General features: G+C 38.6%; 1 protein-coding gene across 1 annotated transcript in view; it reads right to left on the bottom strand.

Annotated features, from left to right (window-relative positions):
* The window catches only part of LOC127926314 (transmembrane protein 114-like), a 55600-nt gene extending 42366 nt beyond the window's left edge, over nt 1-13234 (bottom strand). Inside the window, exon 1 of the mRNA XM_052511739.1 lies at nt 13163-13234. The gene's annotated coding sequence lies outside the window, so the exon portion shown is untranslated. The remainder of the gene's footprint in view (nt 1-13162) is intronic.
* Nucleotides 13235-20410: the final 7176 nt, after the last annotated feature.

Below are 20410 nucleotides of genomic sequence, written 5' to 3'. Positions count from 1 at the left end.
TGTGTTGTCATGTAGTGTTGCTACCACGCTGTGATTTCATGAAGTGTTGCTACCACGCTGTGTTGTCATGTAGTGTTGCTACCATGCTGTGTTGTCATGTAGTGTTGCTACCATGCTGTGTTGTCATGTAGTGTTGCTACCACGCTGTGTTGCCATGTAGTGTTGCTACCACGCTGTGTTGTCATGTAGTGTTGCTACCACGCTGTGTTGTCATGTAGTGTTGCTGCCACGCTGTGTTGACATGTAGTGTTGCTACCACGCTGTGTTGTCATTTAGTGTTGCTACCACGCTGTGTTGTCATGTAGTGTTGCTACCACGCTGTGTTGTCATGTAGTGTTGCTACCACGCTGTGTTGTCATGTAGTGTTGCTACCATGCTGTGTTGTCATGTAGTGTTGCTACCAAGCTGTGTTGTCATGTAGTGTTGCTACCACGCTGTGTTGTCATGTAGTGTTGCTACCACGCTGTGTTGTCATGTAGTGTTGCTACCACGCTGTGTTGTCATGTAGTGTTGCTACCACGCTGTGTTGTCATGTAGTGTTGCTACCACGCTGTGTTGTCATGTAGTGTTGCTACCACGCTGTGTTGTCATGTAGTGTTGCTACCACGCTGTGTTGTCATGTAGTGTTGCTACCACGCTGTGTTGTCATGTAGTGGTGCTACCACGCTGTGTTGTCATGTAGTGTTGCTACCACACTGTGTTGTCATGTAGTGTTGCTACCACACTGTGTTGTCATGTAGTGTTGCTACCATGCTGTGTTGTCATGTAGTGTTGCTACCACACTGTGTTGTCATGTAGTGTTGCTACCACACTGTGTTGTCATGTAGTGTTGCTACCATGCTGTGTTGTCTGGTAGTGTTGCTACCACGCTGTGTTGTCATGTAGTGTTGCTACCATGCTGTGTTGTCATGTAGTGTTGCTACCACACTGTGTTGTCATGTAGTGTTGCTACCACACTGTGTTGTCATGTAGTGTTGCTACCACGCTGTGTTGTCATGTAGTGTTGCTACCACGCTGTGTTGTCATGTAGTGTTGCTACCACGCTGTGTTGTCATGTAGTGTTTGCTGCCACGCTGTGTTGTCATGTAGTGTTGCTACCATGCTGTGTTGTCATGTAGTGTTGCTACCACGCTGTGTTGTCATGTAGTGCTGCTACCACGCTGTGTTGTCTGGTAGTGTTGCTACCACGCTGTGTTGTCATGTAGTGGTGCTGCCACGCTGTGTTGTCATGTGGTGTTGCTACCATGCTGTGTTGTCATGTAGTGTTGCTGCCATGCTGTGTTGTCATGTAGTGTTGCTGCCTTGTTATGTTGTTGTTTTAGGTCTCTCTTCATGTTGTGTTGCTGCCTTGTTATGTTGTTGTTTTAGGTCTTCATGTAGTGTTGCTGCCATGCTGTGTTGTCATGTAGTGTTGCTGCCTTGTTATGTTGTTGTTTTAGGTCTCTCTTCATGTTGTGTTGCTGCCTTGTTATGTTGTTGTTTTAGGTCTTCATGTAGTGTTGCTGCCATGCTGTGTTGTCATGTAGTGTTGCTGCCTTGTTATGTTGTTGTTTTAGGTCTCTCTTCATGTAGTGTTGCTACCTTGTTATGTTGTTGTTTTAGGTCTCTCTTCATGTAGTGTTGCTGCCTTGTTATGTTGTTGTTTTAGGTCTCTCTTCATGTAGTGTTGCTACCTTGTTATGTTGTTGTTTTAGGTCTCTCTTCATGTAGTGTTGCTACCTTGTTATGTTGTTGTTTTAGGTCTCTCTTCATGTAGTGTTGCTACCACGCTGTGTTGTCATGTAGTGTTGCTACCATGCTGTGTTGTCATGTAGTGTTGCTACCACGCTGTGTTGTCATGTAGTGTTGCTGCCTTGTTATGTTGTTGTTTTAGGTCTCTCTTCATGTAGTGTTGCTGCCTTGTTATGTTGTTGTTTTAGGTCTCTCTTCATGTAGTGCTGCTGCCATGCTGTGTTGTCATGTAGTGTTGCTGCCTTGTTGTGTTGTTGTTTTAGGTCTCTCTTCATGTTGTGTTGCTGCCTTGTTATGTTGTTGTTTTAGGTCTTCATGTAGTGTTGCTGCCATGCTGTGTTGTCATGTAGTGTTGCTGCCTTGTTATGTTGTTGTTTTAGGTCTCTCTTCATGTAGTGTTGCTGCCTTGTTATGTTGTTGTTTTAGGTCTCTCTTCATGTAGTGCTGCTGCCTTGTTATGTTGTTGTTTTAGGTCTCTCTTCATGTAGTGTTGCTGCCTTGTTATGTTGTTGTTGTAGGTCTCTCTTCATGTAGTGTTGCTGCCTTGTTATGTTGTTGTTTTAGGTCTCTCTTCATGTAGTGTTGCTACCATGCTGTGTTGTCATGTAGTGTTGCTACCATGCTGTGTTGTCATGTAGTGTTGCTACCATGCTGTGTTGTCATGTAGTGTTGCTGCCTTGTTATGTTGTTGTTTTAGGTCTCTCTTCATGTGGTGTTGCTGCCTTGTTATGTTGTTGTTTTAGGTCTCCATGTAGTGTTGCTACCTTGTTATGTTGTTGTTTTAGGTCTCCATGTAGTGTTGCTACCTTGTTATGTTGTTGTTTTAGGTCTCTCTTCATGTAGTGTTGCTGCCTTGTTATGTTGTTGTTTTAGGTCTCTCTTCATGTAGTGTTGCTACCATGCTGTGTTGTCATGTAGTGTTGCTGCCATGCTGTGTTGTCATGTGTTGCTGCCTTGTTATGTTGTTGTTTTAGGTCTCTCTTCATGTAGTGTTGCTACCTTGTTATGTTGTTGTTTTAGGTCTCTCTTCATGTAGTGTTGCTACCTTGTTATGTTGTTGTTTTAGGTCTCTCTTCATGTAGTGCTGCTACCTTGTTATGTTGTTGTTTTAGGTCTCTCTTCATGTAGTGTTGCTACCATGCTGTGTTGTCATGTAGTGTTGCTGCCTTGTTATGTTGTTGTTTTAGGTCTCTCTTCATGTTGTGTTGCTGCCTTGTTATGTTGTTGTTTTAGGTCTCTCTTCATGTAGTGTTGCTACCTTGTTATGTTGTTGTTTTAGGTCTCTCTTCATGTAGTGTTGCTGCCTTGTTATGTTGTTGTTTTAGGTCTCTCTTCATGTAGTGTTGCTACCTTGTTATGTTGTTGTTTTAGGTCTCTCTTCATGTAGTGTTGCTGCCTTGTTATGTTGTTGTTTTAAGTCTCTCTTCATGTGGTGTTGCTGCCTTGTTATGGTGTTGTTTTAGGTCTCTCTTCATGTGGTGTTGCTGCCTTGTTATGTTGTTGTTTTAGGTCTCTCTTCATGTAGTGTTTCTGCCTTGTTATGTTGTTGTTTTAGGTCTCTCTTCATGTGGTGTTGCTACCTTGTTATGTTGTTGTTTTAGGTCTCTCTTCATGTAGTGTTGCTGCCTTGTTATGTTGTTGTTTTAAGTCTCTCTTCATGTGGTGTTGTTTTAGGTCTCTCTTCATGTAGTGTTGCTACCACACTGTGTTGTCATGTAGTGTTGCTGCCACACTGTGTTGTCATGTGTTGCTGCCTTGTTATGTTGTTGTTTTAGGTCTCCATGTAGTGCTGCTGCCTTGTTATGTTGTTGTTTTAGGTCTCTCTTCATGTAGTGTTGCTACCTTGTTATGTTGTTGTTTTAGGTCTCTCTTCATGTAGTGTTGCTACCTTGTTATGTTGTTGTTTTAGGTCTCTCTTCATGTAGTGTTGCTGCCTTGTTATGTTGTTGTTGTAGGTCTCTCTTCATGTAGTGTTGCTGCCTTGTTATGTTGTTGTTTTAGGTCTCTCTTCATGTAGTGTTGCTGCCTTGTTATGTTGTTGTTTTAGGTCTCTCTTCATGTGGTGTTTCTGCCTTGTTATGTTGTTTTTTAGGTCTCTCTTCATGTAGTGTTGCTGCCTTGTTATGTTGTTGTTTTTTTAGGTCTCTCTTCATGTAGTGTTGCTACCTTGTTGTGTTGTTGTTTTAGGTCTCTCTTCATGTAGTGTTGCTGCCTTGTTATGTTGTTGTTTTAGGTCTCTCTTCATGTAGTGTTGCTGCCTTGTTATGTTGTTGTTTTAGGTCTCTCTTCATGTAGTGTTGCTGCCTTGTTATGTTGTTGTTTTAGGTCTCTCTTCATGTAGTGTTGCTGCCTTGTTGTGTTGTTGTTTTAGGTCTCTCTTCATGTAGTGTTGCTGCCTTGTTATGTTGTTGTTTTAGGTCTCTCTTCATGTGGTGTTGCTGCCTTGTTATGTTGTTGTTTTAGGTCTCTCTTCATGTAGTGTTGCTGCCTTGTTATGTTGTTGTTTTAGGTCTCTCTTCATGTAGTGTTGCTGCCTTGTTATGTTGTTGTTTTAGGTCTCTCTTCATGTAGTGTTGCTGCCTTGTTATGTTGTTGTTTTAGGTCTCTCTTCATGTAGTGTTGCTGCCTTGTTATGTTGTTGTTTTAGGTCTCTCTTCATGTAGTGTTGTTTTAGGTCTTCTTCATGTGGTGTTGCTACCTTGTTATGTTGTTGTTTTAGGTCTCTCTTCATGTAGTGTTGCTGCCTTGTTATGTTGTTGTTTTAGGTCTCTCTTCATGTAGTGTTGCTGCCTTGTTATGTTGTTGTTTTAGGTCTCTCTTCATGTAGTGTTGCTGCCTTGTTATGTTGTTGTTTTAGGTCTCTCTTCATGTAGTGTTGCTGCCTTGTTATGTTGTTGTTTTAGGTCTCTCTTCATGTAGTGTTGCTGCCTTGTTATGTTGTTGTTTTAGGTCTCTCTTCATGTAGTGTTGCTGCCTTGTTATGTTGTTGTTTTAGGTCTCTCTTCATGTAGTGTTGCTGCCTTGTTATGTTGTTGTTTTAGGTCTCTCTTCATGTAGTGTTGTTTTAGGTCTCTCTTCATGTGGTGTTGTTTTAGGTCTCTCTTCATGTGGTGTTGCTACCTTGTTATGTTGTTGTTTTAGGTCTCTCTTCATGTGGTGTTGCTGCCTTGTTATGTTGTTGTTTTAGGTCTCTCTTCATGTAGTGTTGCTACCTTGTTATGTTGTTGTTTTAGGTCTCTCTTCATGTAGTGTTGCTACCTTGTTATGTTGTTGTTTTAGGTCTCTCTTCATGTAGTGTTGCTACCTTGTTATGTTGTTGTTTTAGGTCTCTCTTCATGTAGTGTTGCTGCCTTGTTATGTTGTTGTTTTAGGTCTCTCTTCATGTAGTGTTGCTGCCTTGTTATGTTGTTGTTTTAGGTCTCTCTTCATGTAGTGTTGCTGCCTTGTTATGTTGTTGTTTTAGGTCTCTCTTCATGTGGTGTTGCTGCCTTGTTATGTTGTTGTTTTAGGTCTCTCTTCATGTAGTGTTGCTGCCTTGTTATGTTGTTGTTTTAGGTCTCTCTTCATGTGGTGTTGCTACCTTGTTATGGTGTTGTTTTAGGTCTCTCTTCATGTGGTGTTGCTGCCTTGTTATGTTGTTGTTTTAGGTCTCTCTTCATGTGGTGTTGCTGCCTTGTTATGTTGTTGTTTTAGGTCTCTCTTCATGTAGTGCTGCTGCCTTGTTATGTTGTTGTTTTAGGTCTCTCTTCATGTAGTGTTGCTGCCTTGTTATGTTGTTGTTTTAGGTCTCTCTTCATGTAGTGTTGCTGCCTTGTTATGTTGTTGTTTTAGGTCTCTCTTCATGTAGTGTTGCTGCCTTGTTATGTTGTTGTTTTAGGTCTCTCTTCATGTAGTGTTGCTGCCTTGTTATGTTGTTGTTTTAGGTCTCTCTTCATGTAGTGTTGCTGCCTTGTTATGTTGTTGTTTTAGGTCTCTCTTCATGTAGTGTTGCTGCCTTGTTATGTTGTTGTTTTAGGTCTCTCTTCATGTAGTGTTGCTGCCTTGTTATGTTGTTGTTTTAGGTCTCTCTTCATGTAGTGTTGCTACCTTGTTATGTTGTTGTTTTAGGTCTCTCTTCATGTAGTGTTGCTGCCTTGTTATGTTGTTGTTTTAGGTCTCTCTTCATGTAGTGCTGCTGCCTTGTTATGTTGTTGTTTTAGGTCTCTCTTCATGTAGTGTTGCTGCCTTGTTATGTTGTTGTTTTAGGTCTCTCTTCATGTAGTGCTGCTGCCTTGTTATGTTGTTGTTTTAGGTCTCTCTTCATGTAGTGTTGCTGCCTTGTTATGTTCTTGTTTTAGGTCTCTCTTCATGTAGTGTTGCTGCCTTGTTATGTTGTTGTTTTAGGTCTCTCTTCATGTAGTGTTGCTGCCTTGTTATGTTGTTGTTTTAGGTCTCTCTTCATGTAGTGTTGCTGCCTTGTTATGTTGTTGTTTTAGGTCTCTCTTCATGTAGTGTTGCTGCCTTGTTATGTTGTTGTTTTAGGTCTCTCTTCATGTAGTGTTGCTACCTTGTTATGTTGTTGTTTTAGGTCTCTCTTCATGTAGTGTTGCTGCCTTGTTATGTTGTTGTTTTAGGTCTCTCTTCATGTAGTGTTGCTACCTTGTTATGTTGTTGTTTTAGGTCTCTCTTCATGTAGTGTTGCTGCCTTGTTATGTTGTTGTTTTAGGTCTCTCTTCATGTAGTGTTGCTGCCTTGTTATGTTGTTGTTTTAGGTCTCTCTTCATGTAGTGCTGCTGCCTTGTTATGTTGTTGTTTTAGGTCTCTCTTCATGTAGTGTTGCTACCTTGTTATGTTGTTGTTTTAGGTCTCCATGTAGTGTTGCTGCCTTGTTATGTTGTTGTTTTAGGTCTCTCTTCATGTGGTGTTGTGTTGTCTCTCTTGTCGTGATGTGTGTTCTGTCCTGTATTTATATGTTTTTTATTTTATTATTTATTATTCTTTTTGAATCCCAGCCCCCGTCCCCACAGGAGGTCTTTTGTCTTTTGGCAGGCCGTCATTATAATTAAGAATGTGTTCTTAACTGATTTGCCTCGTTAAATAAAGGTTAAATAAAATAAAAGTTTTGTAGAAGCATTTGGCAGCGAATACAGCTGTGAGTGTTTCTGGGTAAATCTTTCCACACGTGGATTGTTCAATACCTTCCCCAAAATTCTTATCAAAATTTTTCGAGCTCTGTCAGATTGGATGTGGATCATTGCTCACAACCATTTTCCACTTGCCATGGCTTTTCAAGTAGATCTGAGTCTAAACTGTAACTCAGCCACTCAGGAACAGATCTGAGTCTAAACTGTAACTCAGCCACTCAGGAACAGATCTGAGTCTAAACTGTAACTCAGCCACTCAGGAACAGATCTGAGTCTAATCTGTAACTCAGCCACTCAGGAACAGATCTGAGTCTAATCTGTAACTCAGCCACTCAGGAACAGATCTGAGTCTAAACTGTAACTCAGCCACTCAGGAACAGATCTGAGTCTAAACTGTAACTCAGCCACTCAGGAACAGATCTGAGTCTAATCTGTAACTCAGCCACTCAGGAACAGATCTGAGTCTAATCTGTAACTCAGCCACTCAGGAACAGATCTGAGTCTAAACTGTAACTCAGCCACTCAGGAACAGATCTGAGTCTAAACTGTAACTCAGCCACTCAGGAACAGATCTGAGTCTAAACTGTAACTCAGCCACTCAGGAACAGATCTGAGTCTAAACTGTAACTCAGCCACTCAGGAACAGATCTGAGTCTAATCTGTAACTCAGCCACTCAGGAACAGATCTGAGTCTAATCTGTAACTCAGCCACTCAGGAACAGATCTGAGTCTAATCTGTAACTCAGCCACTCAGGAACAGATCTGAGTCTAATCTGTAACTCAGCCACTCAGGAACAGATCTGAGTCTAATCTGTAACTCAGCCACTCAGGAACAGATCTGAGTCTAATCTGTAACTCAGCCACTCAGGAACAGATCTGAGTCTAATCTGTAACTCAGCCACTCAGGAACAGATCTGAGTCTAATCTGTAACTCAGCCACTCAGGAACAGATCTGAGTCTAATCTGTAACTCAGCCACTCAGGAACAGATCTGAGTCTAATCTGTAACTCAGCCACTCAGGAACAGATCTGAGTCTAATCTGTAACTCAGCCACTCAGGAACAGATCTGAGTCTAATCTGTAACTCAGCCACTCAGGAACAGATCTGAGTCTAAACTGTAACTCAGCCACTCAGGAACAGATCTGAGTCTAATCTGTAACTCAGCCACTCAGGAACAGATCTGAGTCTAATCTGTAACTCAGCCACCAGGAACAGATCTGAGTCTAAACTGTAACTCAGCCACTCAGGAACAGATCTGAGTCTAAACTGTAACTCAGCCACTCAGGAACAGATCTGAGTCTAATCTGTAACTCAGCCACTCAGGAACAGATCTGAGTCTAATCTGTAACTCAGCCACTCAGGAACAGATCTGAGTCTAATCTGTAACTCAGCCACTCAGGAACAGATCTGAGTCTAATCTGTAACTCAGCCACTCAGGAACAGATCTGAGTCTAAACTGTAACTCAGCCACTCAGGAACAGATCTGAGTCTAAACTGTAACTCAGCCACTCAGGAACAGATCTGAGTCTAATCTGTAACTCAGCCACTCAGGAACAGATCTGAGTCTAAACTGTAACTCAGCCACTCAGGAACAGATCTGAGTCTAATCTGTAACTCAGCCACTCAGGAACAGATCTGAGTCTAATCTGTAACTCAGCCACTCAGGAACAGATCTGAGTCTAATCTGTAACTCAGCCACTCAGGAACAGATCTGAGTCTAATCTGTAACTCAGCCACTCAGGAACAGATCTGAGTCTAATCTGTAACTCAGCCACTCAGGAACAGATCTGAGTCTAATCTGTAACTCAGCCACTCAGGAACAGATCTGAGTCTAATCTGTAACTCAGCCACTCAGGAACAGATCTGAGTCTAATCTGTAACTCAGCCACTCAGGAACAGATCTGAGTCTAATCTGTAACTCAGCCACTCAGGAACAGATCTGAGTCTAAACTGTAACTCAGCCACTCAGGAACAGATCTGAGTCTAATCTGTAACTCAGCCACTCAGGAACAGATCTGAGTCTAATCTGTAACTCAGCCACTCAGGAACAGATCTGAGTCTAAACTGTAACTCAGCCACTCAGGAACAGATCTGAGTCTAATCTGTAACTCAGCCACTCAGGATCTGAGTCTAATCTGTAACTCAGCCACTCAGGAACAGATCTGAGTCTAATCTGTAACTCAGCCACTCAGGAACAGATCTGAGTCTAATCTGTAACTCAGCCACTCAGGAACAGATCTGAGTCTAATCTGTAACTCAGCCACTCAGGAACAGATCTGAGTCTAAACTGTAACTCAGCCACTCAGGAACAGATCTGAGTCTAATCTGTAACTCAGCCACTCAGGAACATGTGCCGTCTTCTTTGAAAGCAACACCGGTGTAGATTTGGCCTTGAGGTTATTGGTGTATTCAAGTCCGTGTCTGGTGGAAAACAGACAGAACCAGGTTTTCCTTGAGGATTTAGCTCCATTTTATCATGTTTTTTTTTTATCTGGAAAAACTCTCCAGCCCTTAACTATGACAAGTATACCCATAACATGATGCAGCCACCGCTATGCTTGAAAATATGGAGAGTGATAGTCAGTAATGAGTTGTATTGGATTTGCCTCAAACACAAAACTTTGTGTTCGGGACATAAAGTTAATTTCTTTGCCCCATTATTTGCAGTTTTACTTTTGTTCCTTGTTGCGAACAGGATCCATGTTTTTATTCTGTACAGGCTTCCTTCTTTTCACTCTGTCAGTTAGGTTAGTATTGTGGAGTAACTACAATGTTGTTGATCCATCCTCAGTTTTCTCCAGTCACAGCCATTAAACTCTGTCAGTTAGGTTAGTATTGAGGAGTAACTATAATGTTGTTGATCCATCCTCAGTGTTCTCCTATCACAGCCATTAAACTCTGTCAGTTAGGTTAGTATTGAGGAGTAACTATAATGTAGTTGATCCATCCTCAGTGTTCTCCTATCACAGCCATTAAACTCTGTCATTTAGGTTAGTATTGAGGAGTAACTATAATGTTGTTGATCCATCCTCAGTGTTCTCCTATCACAGCCATTAAACTCTGTCAGTTAGGTTAGTATTGTGGAGTAACTATAATGTTGTTGATCCATCCTCAGTGTTCTCCTATCACAGCCATTAAACTCTGTCAGTTAGGTTAGTATTGTGGAGTAACTATAATGTAGTTGATCCATCCTCAGTGTTCTCCTATCACAGCCATTAAACTCTGTCAGTTAGGTTAGTATTGAGGAGTAACTATAATGTAGTTGATCCATCCTCAGTGTTCTCCTATCACAGCCATTAAACTCTGTCAGTTAGGTTAGTATTGAGGAGTAACTATAATGTAGTTGATCCATCCTCAGTGTTCTCCTATCACAGCCATTAAACTCTGTCAGTTAGGTTAGTATTGAGGAGTAACTATAATGTTGTTGATCCATCCTCAGTGTTCTCCTATCACAGCCATTAAACTCTGTCAGTTAGGTTAGTATTGAGGAGTAACTATAATGTAGTTGATCCATCCTCAGTGTTCTCCTATCACAGCCATTAAACTCTGTCAGTTAGGTTAGTATTGAGGAGTAACTATAATGTTGTTGATCCATCCTCAGTGTTCTCCTATCACAGCCATTAAACTCTGTCAGTTAGGTTAGTATTGTGGAGTAACTATAATGTAGTTGATCCATCCTCAGTGTTCTCCTATCACAGCCATTAAACTCTGTCAGTTAGGTTAGTATTGAGGAGTAACTATAATGTAGTTGATCCATCCTCAGTGTTCTCCTATCACAGCCATTAAACTCTGTCAGTTAGGTTAGTATTGAGGAGTAACTATAATGTAGTTGATCCATCCTCAGTGTTCTCCTATCACAGCCATTAAACTCTGTCAGTTAGGTTAGTATTGAGGAGTAACTATAATGTAGTTGATCCATCCTCAGTGTTCTCCTATCACAGCCATTAAACTCTGTCATTTAGGTTAGTATTGTGGAGTAACTATAATGTAGTTGATCCATCCTCAGTGTTCTCCTATCACAGCCATTAAACTCTGTCAGTTAGGTTAGTATTGAGGAGTAACTATAATGTTGTTGATCCATCCTCAGTGTTCTCCTATCACAGCCATTAAACTCTGTCAGTTAGGTTAGTATTGAGGAGTAACTATAATGTAGTTGATCCATCCTCAGTGTTCTCCTATCACAGCCATTAAACTCTGTCAGTTAGGTTAGTATTGAGGAGTAACTATAATGTTGTTGATCCATCCTCAGTGTTCTCCTATCACAGCCATTAAACTCTGTCAGTTAGGTTAGTATTGAGGAGTAACTATAATGTTGTTGATCCATCCTCAGTGTTCTCCTATCACAGCCATTAAACTCTGTCAGTTAGGTTAGTATTGAGGAGTAACTATAATGTAGTTGATCCATCCTCAGTGTTCTCCTATCACAGCCATTAAACTCTGTCAGTTAGGTTAGTATTGAGGAGTAACTATAATGTAGTTGATCCATCCTCAGTGTTCTCCTATCACAGCCATTAAACTCTGTCAGTTAGGTTAGTATTGAGGAGTAACTATAATGTAGTTGATCCATCCTCAGTGTTCTCCTATCACAGCCATTAAACTCTGTCAGTTAGGTTAGTATTGAGGAGTAACTATAATGTAGTTGATCCATCCTCAGTGTTCTCCTATCACAGCCATTAAACTCTGTCAGTTAGGTTAGTATTGAGGAGTAACTATAATGTAGTTGATCCATCCTCAGTGTTCTCCTATCACAGCCATTAAACTCTGTCAGTTAGGTTAGTATTGTGGAGTAACTATAATGTAGTTGATCCATCCTCAGTGTTCTCCTATCACAGCCATTAAACTCTGTCAGTTAGGTTAGTATTGAGGAGTAACTATAATGTAGTTGATCCATCCTCAGTGTTCTCCTATCACAGCCATTAAACTCTGTCAGTTAGGTTAGTATTGAGGAGTAACTATAATGTAGTTGATCCATCCTCAGTGTTCTCCTATCACAGCCATTAAACTCTGTCAGTTAGGTTAGTATTGTGGAGTAACTATAATGTTGTTGATCCATCCTCAGTGTTCTCCTATCACAGCCATTAAACTCTGTCAGTTAGGTTAGTATTGAGGAGTAACTATAATGTAGTTGATCCATCCTCAGTGTTCTCCTATCACAGCCATTATACTCTGTCAGTTAGGTTAGTATTGAGGAGTAACTATAATGTAGTTGATCCATCCTCAGTTTTCTCCTATCACAGCCATTAAACTCTGTCAGTTAGGTTAGTATTGAGGAGTAACTATAATGTAGTTGATCCATCCTCAGTGTTCTCCATTTATCACAGCCATTAAACTCTGTCAGTTAGGTTAGTATTGAGGAGTAACTATAATGTAGTTGATCCATCCTCAGTGTTCTCCTATCACAGCCATTAAACTCTGTCAGTTAGGTTAGTATTGAGGAGTAACTATAATGTAGTTGATCCATCCTCAGTGTTCTCCTGTCACAGCCATTAAACTCTGTCAGTTAGGTTAGTATTGAGGAGTAACTATAATGTAGTTGATCCATCCTCAGTGTTCTCCTGTCACAGCCATTAAACTCTGTCAGTTAGGTTAGTATTGAGGAGTAACTATAATGTAGTTGATCCATCCTCAGTGTTCTCCGATCACAGCCATGTTTTAAAGTCACCATGTGTCTCTCCGGCAACTGAGTTGTATTGATACACCATCCAAAGTGTAATTATTAACTTCACCAGAGGCACAAAAGGGGATTTTCAATGTCTGCTTTTATCATTTTTACCCATCAACCAATAGGTGCCTTACTTTGTAAAACATTGGAAAACCTTCCTGGTCTTTGTGGTTGAATCTGTGTTTGTAATTCACTGCTCGACTGAGGAACATTAGAGATAATTGTATGTGTGGGGTACAAAGATGAGGTAGTCATTAAAAAATCATATTAAACACTATTATTACACACAGTGAGTCCATGCAACTTATTCTGTGACTTGTTAATAAGCACATTTTTACTCCTGAACTTATTTAGGCGTTTCCATAACAACGGGGTTGAATACTTATTGACTCAAGACATTTTAGCCTTACAATTTGTTATAATTTGTACAAATAAATGTAAAATGTTTAAATTTTTAAATTCTTACATTTAAACCCGGCTAAATACTCACCAATATATCTTACATTTAAACACGGCTAAATACTCACCAATATATTTAACATTAACACACAGCAAAATACTGCCCAAAAGGTGGTAATCATATGACCATGGTAATGATGAAGATAATGATAACGATAAGTGCTTTAGTTACTGTAACTGTTCTTACTTAAAAGTTGTCTGTAAGAGTCTGTGAGGTTTTGTCCGCCTTCAAACGGGTTGACGAATGGCTGACAGAGGTTCTTGGCTGGGAGAGAAGACAGAACACATGGATCAGCCAATCACATCTTCCCTCCCTCATCTCCTCCCCCCTCATCTCCCCCCTCATCCCCTCCCTCCCTCATCCCCTCCCCCCTCATATCCTCCCCCCCATCTTCTCCCCCCTATTCTCCTCCCCCTCATCTCCGCCCCTCATCTCCTCCCCCTCATCTTCTCCCCCTATTCTCCTCCCCCTCATCTTCTCCCCCCTATTCTCCTCTCCCTCATCTCCTCCCCTCATCTCCTCCCCTCATATCCTCCCTCCCTCCCTCATCTGCTCCCCCTCATCTCCTCCCCTATTCTCCTCTCCCTCATCTCCTCCCCCTCATCTCCTCTCCCTCATCTCCTCCCCCTCATCTCCTCCCCCTCATCTCCTCTCCCTCATCTCCTCCCCCTCATCTCCTCCCCCTCATCTTCTCCCCCCCTATTCTCCTCCCCCTCATCTCTTCTCCCTCATCTCTCCTCTCCCTCATCTCCTCTCCCTCATCTCCTCCCCTCATCTCCTCCCCCCTATTCTCCTCTCCCTCATCTCCTCCCCTCATCTCCTCCCCCTATTCTCCTCTCCCTCATCTCCTCTCCCTCATCTCCTCCCCCTCATCTCCTCCCCCTCATCTCCTCCCCTCATCTCCTCCTCCTCATCTCCTCCCCTCATCTCCTCTCCCTCATCTCCTCCCCCTCATCTCCTCTCCCTCATCTCCTCTCCCTCATCTCCTCTCCCTCATCTCCTCCCTCCCCCTCATCTCCTCTCCCTCATCTCCTCCCCCTCATCTCCTCTCCCTCATCTCCTCCCCCTCATCTCCTCCCCCTCATCTCCTCCCTCCCCCTCATCTCCCTCTCCCAGTCTGTTTCTAAACACCACAGCAGTCCTAGCCTGGATGTCAGTCTGTTTCTAAACACCACAGCAGTCCTAGCCTGGATGTCAGTCTGGTTCTAAACACCACAGCAGTCCTAGCCTGGATGTCAGTCTGGTTCTAAACACAGCAGTCCTAGCAGTCATGTCTGGTTCTAAACACCACAGCAGTCCTAGCCTGGATGTCAGTCTGGTTCTAAACACCACAGCAGTCCTAGCCTGGATGTCAGTCTGGTTCTAAACACCACAGCAGTCCTAGCCTGGATGTCAGTCTGGTTCTAAACACCACAGCAGTCCTAGCCTGGATGTCAGTCTGTTTCTAAACACCACAGCAGTCCTAGCCTGGATGTCAGTCTGTTTCTAAACACCACAGCAGTCCTAGCCTGGATGTCAGTCTGTTTCTAAACACCACAGCAGTCCTAGCCTGGATGTCAGTCTGTTTCTAAAACCACACAGTCCTAGCCTGGATGTCAGTCTGTTTCTAAACACCACAGCAGTCCTAGCCTGGATGTCAGTCTGTTTCTGTTTCGAAACACCACAGCAGTCCTAGCCTGGATGGTCTGTTTCAAACACCACAGTCCTAGCCTATGTTGTTGACATTGTTAATACCCAGAGGTTGTCTACAGCAGAAAACAGACATGCCGTCACCTACACTGGCTCTTACACCCACACTGCAGTAAAGCAGCTCTCCTCAACAACTCTGGTCCTGGGGACTGTCAGGGTGGGACTGTTTTTGTTCCACTGGGCTGGTACACCTAATTCCACTAATACACCTGTTCCACGTAATCAATGTCGTTACGATAAGTCTAATAAGTTGAATCAGCTGTATTAGTGCTGGGTTGGAACAAAACACTTGCACAGGACAAGGACTAAATAACAGAACAGCAGAGAAAGGGGTTTTATTTGTAAAAGAGACCTGGGGCTCAATATAATGCCTGATAATAGAATGTCTGATAATATAATGCCTGATAATAGAATGTCTGATAATAGAATGTCTGACAATAGAATGTCTGATAATAGAATGTCTGATGATAGAATGTCTGATAATAGAATGTCTGATAATATAATGTCTGATAATAGAATGTCTGATAATATAATGTCTGATAATAGAATGTCTGATAATAGAATGTCTGATGATATAATGTCTGATAATAGAATGTCTGATAATAGAATGTCTGATGATATAATGTCTGATAATAGAATGTCTGATAATAGAATGTCTGATGATATAATGCCTGATAATAGAATGTCTGATAATAGAATGTCTGATAATATAATGCCTGATAATAGAATGTCTGATAATAGAATGTCTGATAATAGAATGTCTGACAATAGAATGTCTGATAATAGAATGTCTGATAATAGAATGTCTGACAATAGAATGTCTGATAATATAATGTCTGACAATAGAATGTCTGATTGTCACGTTCTGACCTTTATTTTCTGTGTTTTGTGTTTAGTTAGTATGGTCAGGGCGTGAGTTGGGTGGGCAGTCTATGTTTGTTTTTCTATGTTTTGGTTATTTCTATGTTTCGGCCTAGTATGGTTCTCAATCAGAGGCAGGTGTCATTAGTTGTCTCTGATTGAGAATCATACTTAGGTGGCCTGGGTTTCACTGTGTGTTTGTGGGTGATTGTTCCTGTCTCTGTGTTTTGCACCAGATAGGACTGTTTTGAGTTTTCACATTTTCTTGTTTTTGTTAGTTTGTTCATGTGTACCTTCACGTATTAAAAAGAACCATGGACAATTACCACGCCGCGTATTGGTCCTCTGATCCGTTTCGCCTCTCCTCTTCGGAAGAAGAGGAGGAAATTCATTACACTGATAATAGAATGTCTGATAATAGAATGTCTGACAATAGAATGTCTGATAATAGAATGTCTGATGATATAATGCCTGATAATAGAATGTCTGATAATAGAATGTCTGACAATAGAATGTCTGACAATAGAATGTCTGATAATAGAATGTCTGACAATAGAATGTCTGACAATAGAATGTCTGATAATAGAATGTCTGATAATAGAATGTCTGATAATAGAATGTCTGATGATATAATGTCTGATAATAGAATGTCTGACAATAGAATGTCTGATAATAGAATGTCTGATGATATAATGCCTGATAATAGAATGTCTGATAATAGAATGTCTGACAATAGAATGTCTGACAATAGAATGTCTGATAATAGAATGTCTGACAATAGAATGTCTGACAATAGAATGTCTGATAATAGAATGTCTGATAATAGAATGTCTGATAATAGAATGTCTGATGATATAATGCCTGATAATAGAATGTCTGACAATAGAATGTCTGATAATAGAATGTCTGACAATAGAATGTCTGATAATAGAATGTCTGATAATAGAATGTCTGACAATAGAATGTCTGATAATAGAATGTCTGATGATAGAATGTCTGATAATAGAATGTCTGATAATATAATGTCTGATAATAGAATGTCTGATAATATAATGTCTGATAATAGAATGTCTGATAATAGAATGTCTGATGATATAATGTCTGATAATAGAATGTCTGATAATATAATGTCTGATAATAGAATGTCTGATAATAGAATGTCTGATGATATAATGTCTGATAATAGAATGTCTGATAATATAATGTCTGATAATAGAATGTCTGATAATAGAATGTCTGATGATATAATGTCTGATAATAGAATGTCTGATAATAGAATGCCTGATAATAGAATGTCTGATAATAGAATATCTGATAATAGAATATCTGATAATAGAATGTCTGATAATAGAATATCTGACAATAGAATGTCTGACAATAGAATGTCTGATGATAGAATGTCTGATAATAGAATGTCTGATAATAGAATGTCTGATAATATAATGCCTGATAATAGAATGTCTGATAATAGAATGTCTGATAATAGAATGTCTGATAATAGAATATCTGACAATAGAATGTCTGACAATAGAATGTCTGATGATATAATGTCTGATAATAGAATGTCTGATGATATAATGCCTGATAATAGAATGTCTGATAATAGAATGTCTGACAATAGAATGTCTGATGATATAATGCCTGATAATAGAATGTCTGATAATAGAATGTCTGATAATATAATGCCTGATAATAGAATGTCTGATAATAGAATGTCTGATGATATAATGCCTGATAATAGAATGTCTGATGATAGAATGTCTGATGATATAATGTCTGATAATAGAATGTCCGATGATATAATGCCTGATAATAGAATGTCTGATAATAGAATGTCTGACAATAGAATGTCTGATGATATAATGCCTGATAATAGAATGTCTGATAATAGAATGTCTGATAATATAATGCCTGATAATAGAATGTCTGATAATAGAATGTCTGATGATATAATGCCTGATAATAGAATGTCTGATAATAGAATGTCTGATGATATAATGCCTGATAATAGAATGTCTGATAATAGAATGTCTGATAATATAATGCCTGATAATAGAATGTCTGATAATAGAATGTCTGATAATAGAATGTCTGACAATAGAATGTCTGACAATAGAATGTCTGATAATAGAATGTCTGATAATAGAATGTCTGACAATAGAATGTCTGACAATAGAATGTCTGATAATAGAATGTCTGACAATAGAATGTCTGATAATAGAATGTCTGATAATAGAATGTCTGATAATAGAATGTCTGATAATATAATGTCTGATAATAGAATGTCTGACAATAGAATGTCTGACAATAGAATGTCTGATAATAGAATGTCTGATGATATAATGTCTGATAATAGAATGTCTGATAATAGAATGTCTGATGATATAATGCCTGATAACAGAATGTCTGATAATAGAATGTCTGATAATAGAATATCTGATAATAGAATATCTGATAATAGAATGTCTGATAATAGAATATCTGACAATAGATTGTCTGACAATAGAATGTCTGATGATATAATGTCTGATAATAGAATGTCTGATAATAGAATGTCTGATAATATAATGCCTGATAATAGAATATCTGATAATAGAATATCTGATAATAGAATGTCTGATAATAGAATATCTGACAATAGAATGTCTGACAATAGAATGTCTGATGATAGAATGTCTGATAATAGAATGTCTGATAATAGAATGTCTGATAATATAATGCCTGATAATAGAATGTCTGATAATAGAATGTCTGATAATAGAATGTCTGATAATAGAATATCTGACAATAGAATGTCTGACAATAGAATGTCTGATGATATAATGTCTGATAATAGAATGTCTGATGATATAATGCCTGATAATAGAATGTCTGATAATAGAATGTCTGACAATAGAATGTCTGATGATATAATGCCTGATAATAGAATGTCTGATAATAGAATGTCTGATAATATAATGCCTGATAATAGTATGTCTGATAATAGAATGTCTGATGATATAATGCCTGATAATAGAATGTCTGATGATAGAATGTCTGATGATATAATGTCTGATAATAGAATGTCTGATGATATAATGCCTGATAATAGAATGTCTGATAATAGAATGTCTGACAATAGAATGTCTGATGATATAATGCCTGATAATAGAATGTCTGATAATAGAATGTCTGATAATATAATGCCTGATAATAGAATGTCTGATAATAGAATGTCTGATGATATAATGCCTGATAATAGAATGTCTGATAATAGAATGTCTGATGATATAATGCCTGATAATAGAATGTCTGATAATAGAATGTCTGATAATATAATGCCTGATAATAGAATGTCTGATAATAGAATGTCTGATAATAGAATGTCTGACAATAGAATGTCTGACAATAGAATGTCTGATAATAGAATGTCTGATAATAGAATGTCTGACAATAGAATGTCTGACAATAGAATGTCTGATAATAGAATGTCTGACAATAGAATGTCTGATAATAGAATGTCTGATAATAGAATGTCTGATAATAGAATGTCTGATAATATAATGTCTGATAATAGAATGTCTGACAATAGAATGTCTGACAATAGAATGTCTGATAATAGAATGTCTGATGATATAATGTCTGATAATAGAATGTCTGATAATAGAATGTCTGATGATATAATGCCTGATAACAGAATGTCTGATAATAGAATGTCTGATAATAGAATATCTGATAATAGAATATCTGATAATAGAATGTCTGATAATAGAATATCTGACAATAGATTGTCTGACAATAGAATGTCTGATGATATAATGTCTGATAATAGAATGTCTGATAATAGAATGTCTGATAATATAATGCCTGATAATAGAATGTCTGATAATAGAATGTCTGATAATATAATATCTGACAATAGAATGTCTGACAATAGAATGTCTGATGATATAATGTCTGATAATAGAATGTCTGATAATATAATGTCTGATGATATAATGCCTGATAATAGAATGTCTGATAATAGATTATCTGATAATAGAATATCTGATAATAGAATGTCTGATAATAGAATGTCTGATAATAGAATGTCTGATGATATAATGTCTGATAATAGAATGTCTGATAATAGAATGTCTGATGATATAATGCCTGATAATAGAATATCTGATAATAGAATGTCTGATAATAGAATGTCTGATAATAGAATGTTTGATAATAGAATGTCTGATGATATAATGTCTGATAATAGAATGTCTGACAATAGAATGTCTGACAATAGAATGTCTGATGATATAATGTCTGATATTATAATATCTGATAATAGAATGTCTGATAATAGAATGTCTGATAATAGAATGTCTGATAATAGAATGTCTGATAATAGAATGTCTGGTAATAGAATATCTGATAATAGAATACATGATAATAGAATACATGATAATAGAATATCTGATAATAGAATGTCTGATAGTAGAATGTCTGACAATAGAATGTCTGATAATAGAATGTCTGATAATAGAATGTCTGGTAATATAATGTCTGATAATAGAATGTCTGGTAATAGAATATCTGATAATAGAATACATGATAATAGAATACATGATAATAGAATATCTGATAATAGAATGTCTGATCGTAGAATGTCTGATAATAGAATGTTTGATAATAGAATGTCTGATAATAGAATGTCTGATAATAGAATATCTGATAATAGCACAATGTCTGATAATAGAATGTCTGATAATAGAATACATGATAATAGAATACATGATAATATAATATCTGATAATGGAATGTCTGATAATAGAATGTCTGATAATAGAATGTCTGATAATAGAATGTCTGATAATAGAATGTCTGATAATAGAATGTCTGACAATAGAATGTCTGATAATAGAATGT

The sequence above is a fragment of the Oncorhynchus keta genome, unplaced genomic scaffold (genome assembly GCF_023373465.1).
Source record: "Oncorhynchus keta strain PuntledgeMale-10-30-2019 unplaced genomic scaffold, Oket_V2 Un_contig_7399_pilon_pilon, whole genome shotgun sequence".
Taxonomy (NCBI): Eukaryota; Metazoa; Chordata; class Actinopteri; order Salmoniformes; family Salmonidae; genus Oncorhynchus; species Oncorhynchus keta.
Note: the sequence above shows the minus strand (reverse complement) of the source record. Positions and strands in the feature narration are given on the sequence as shown.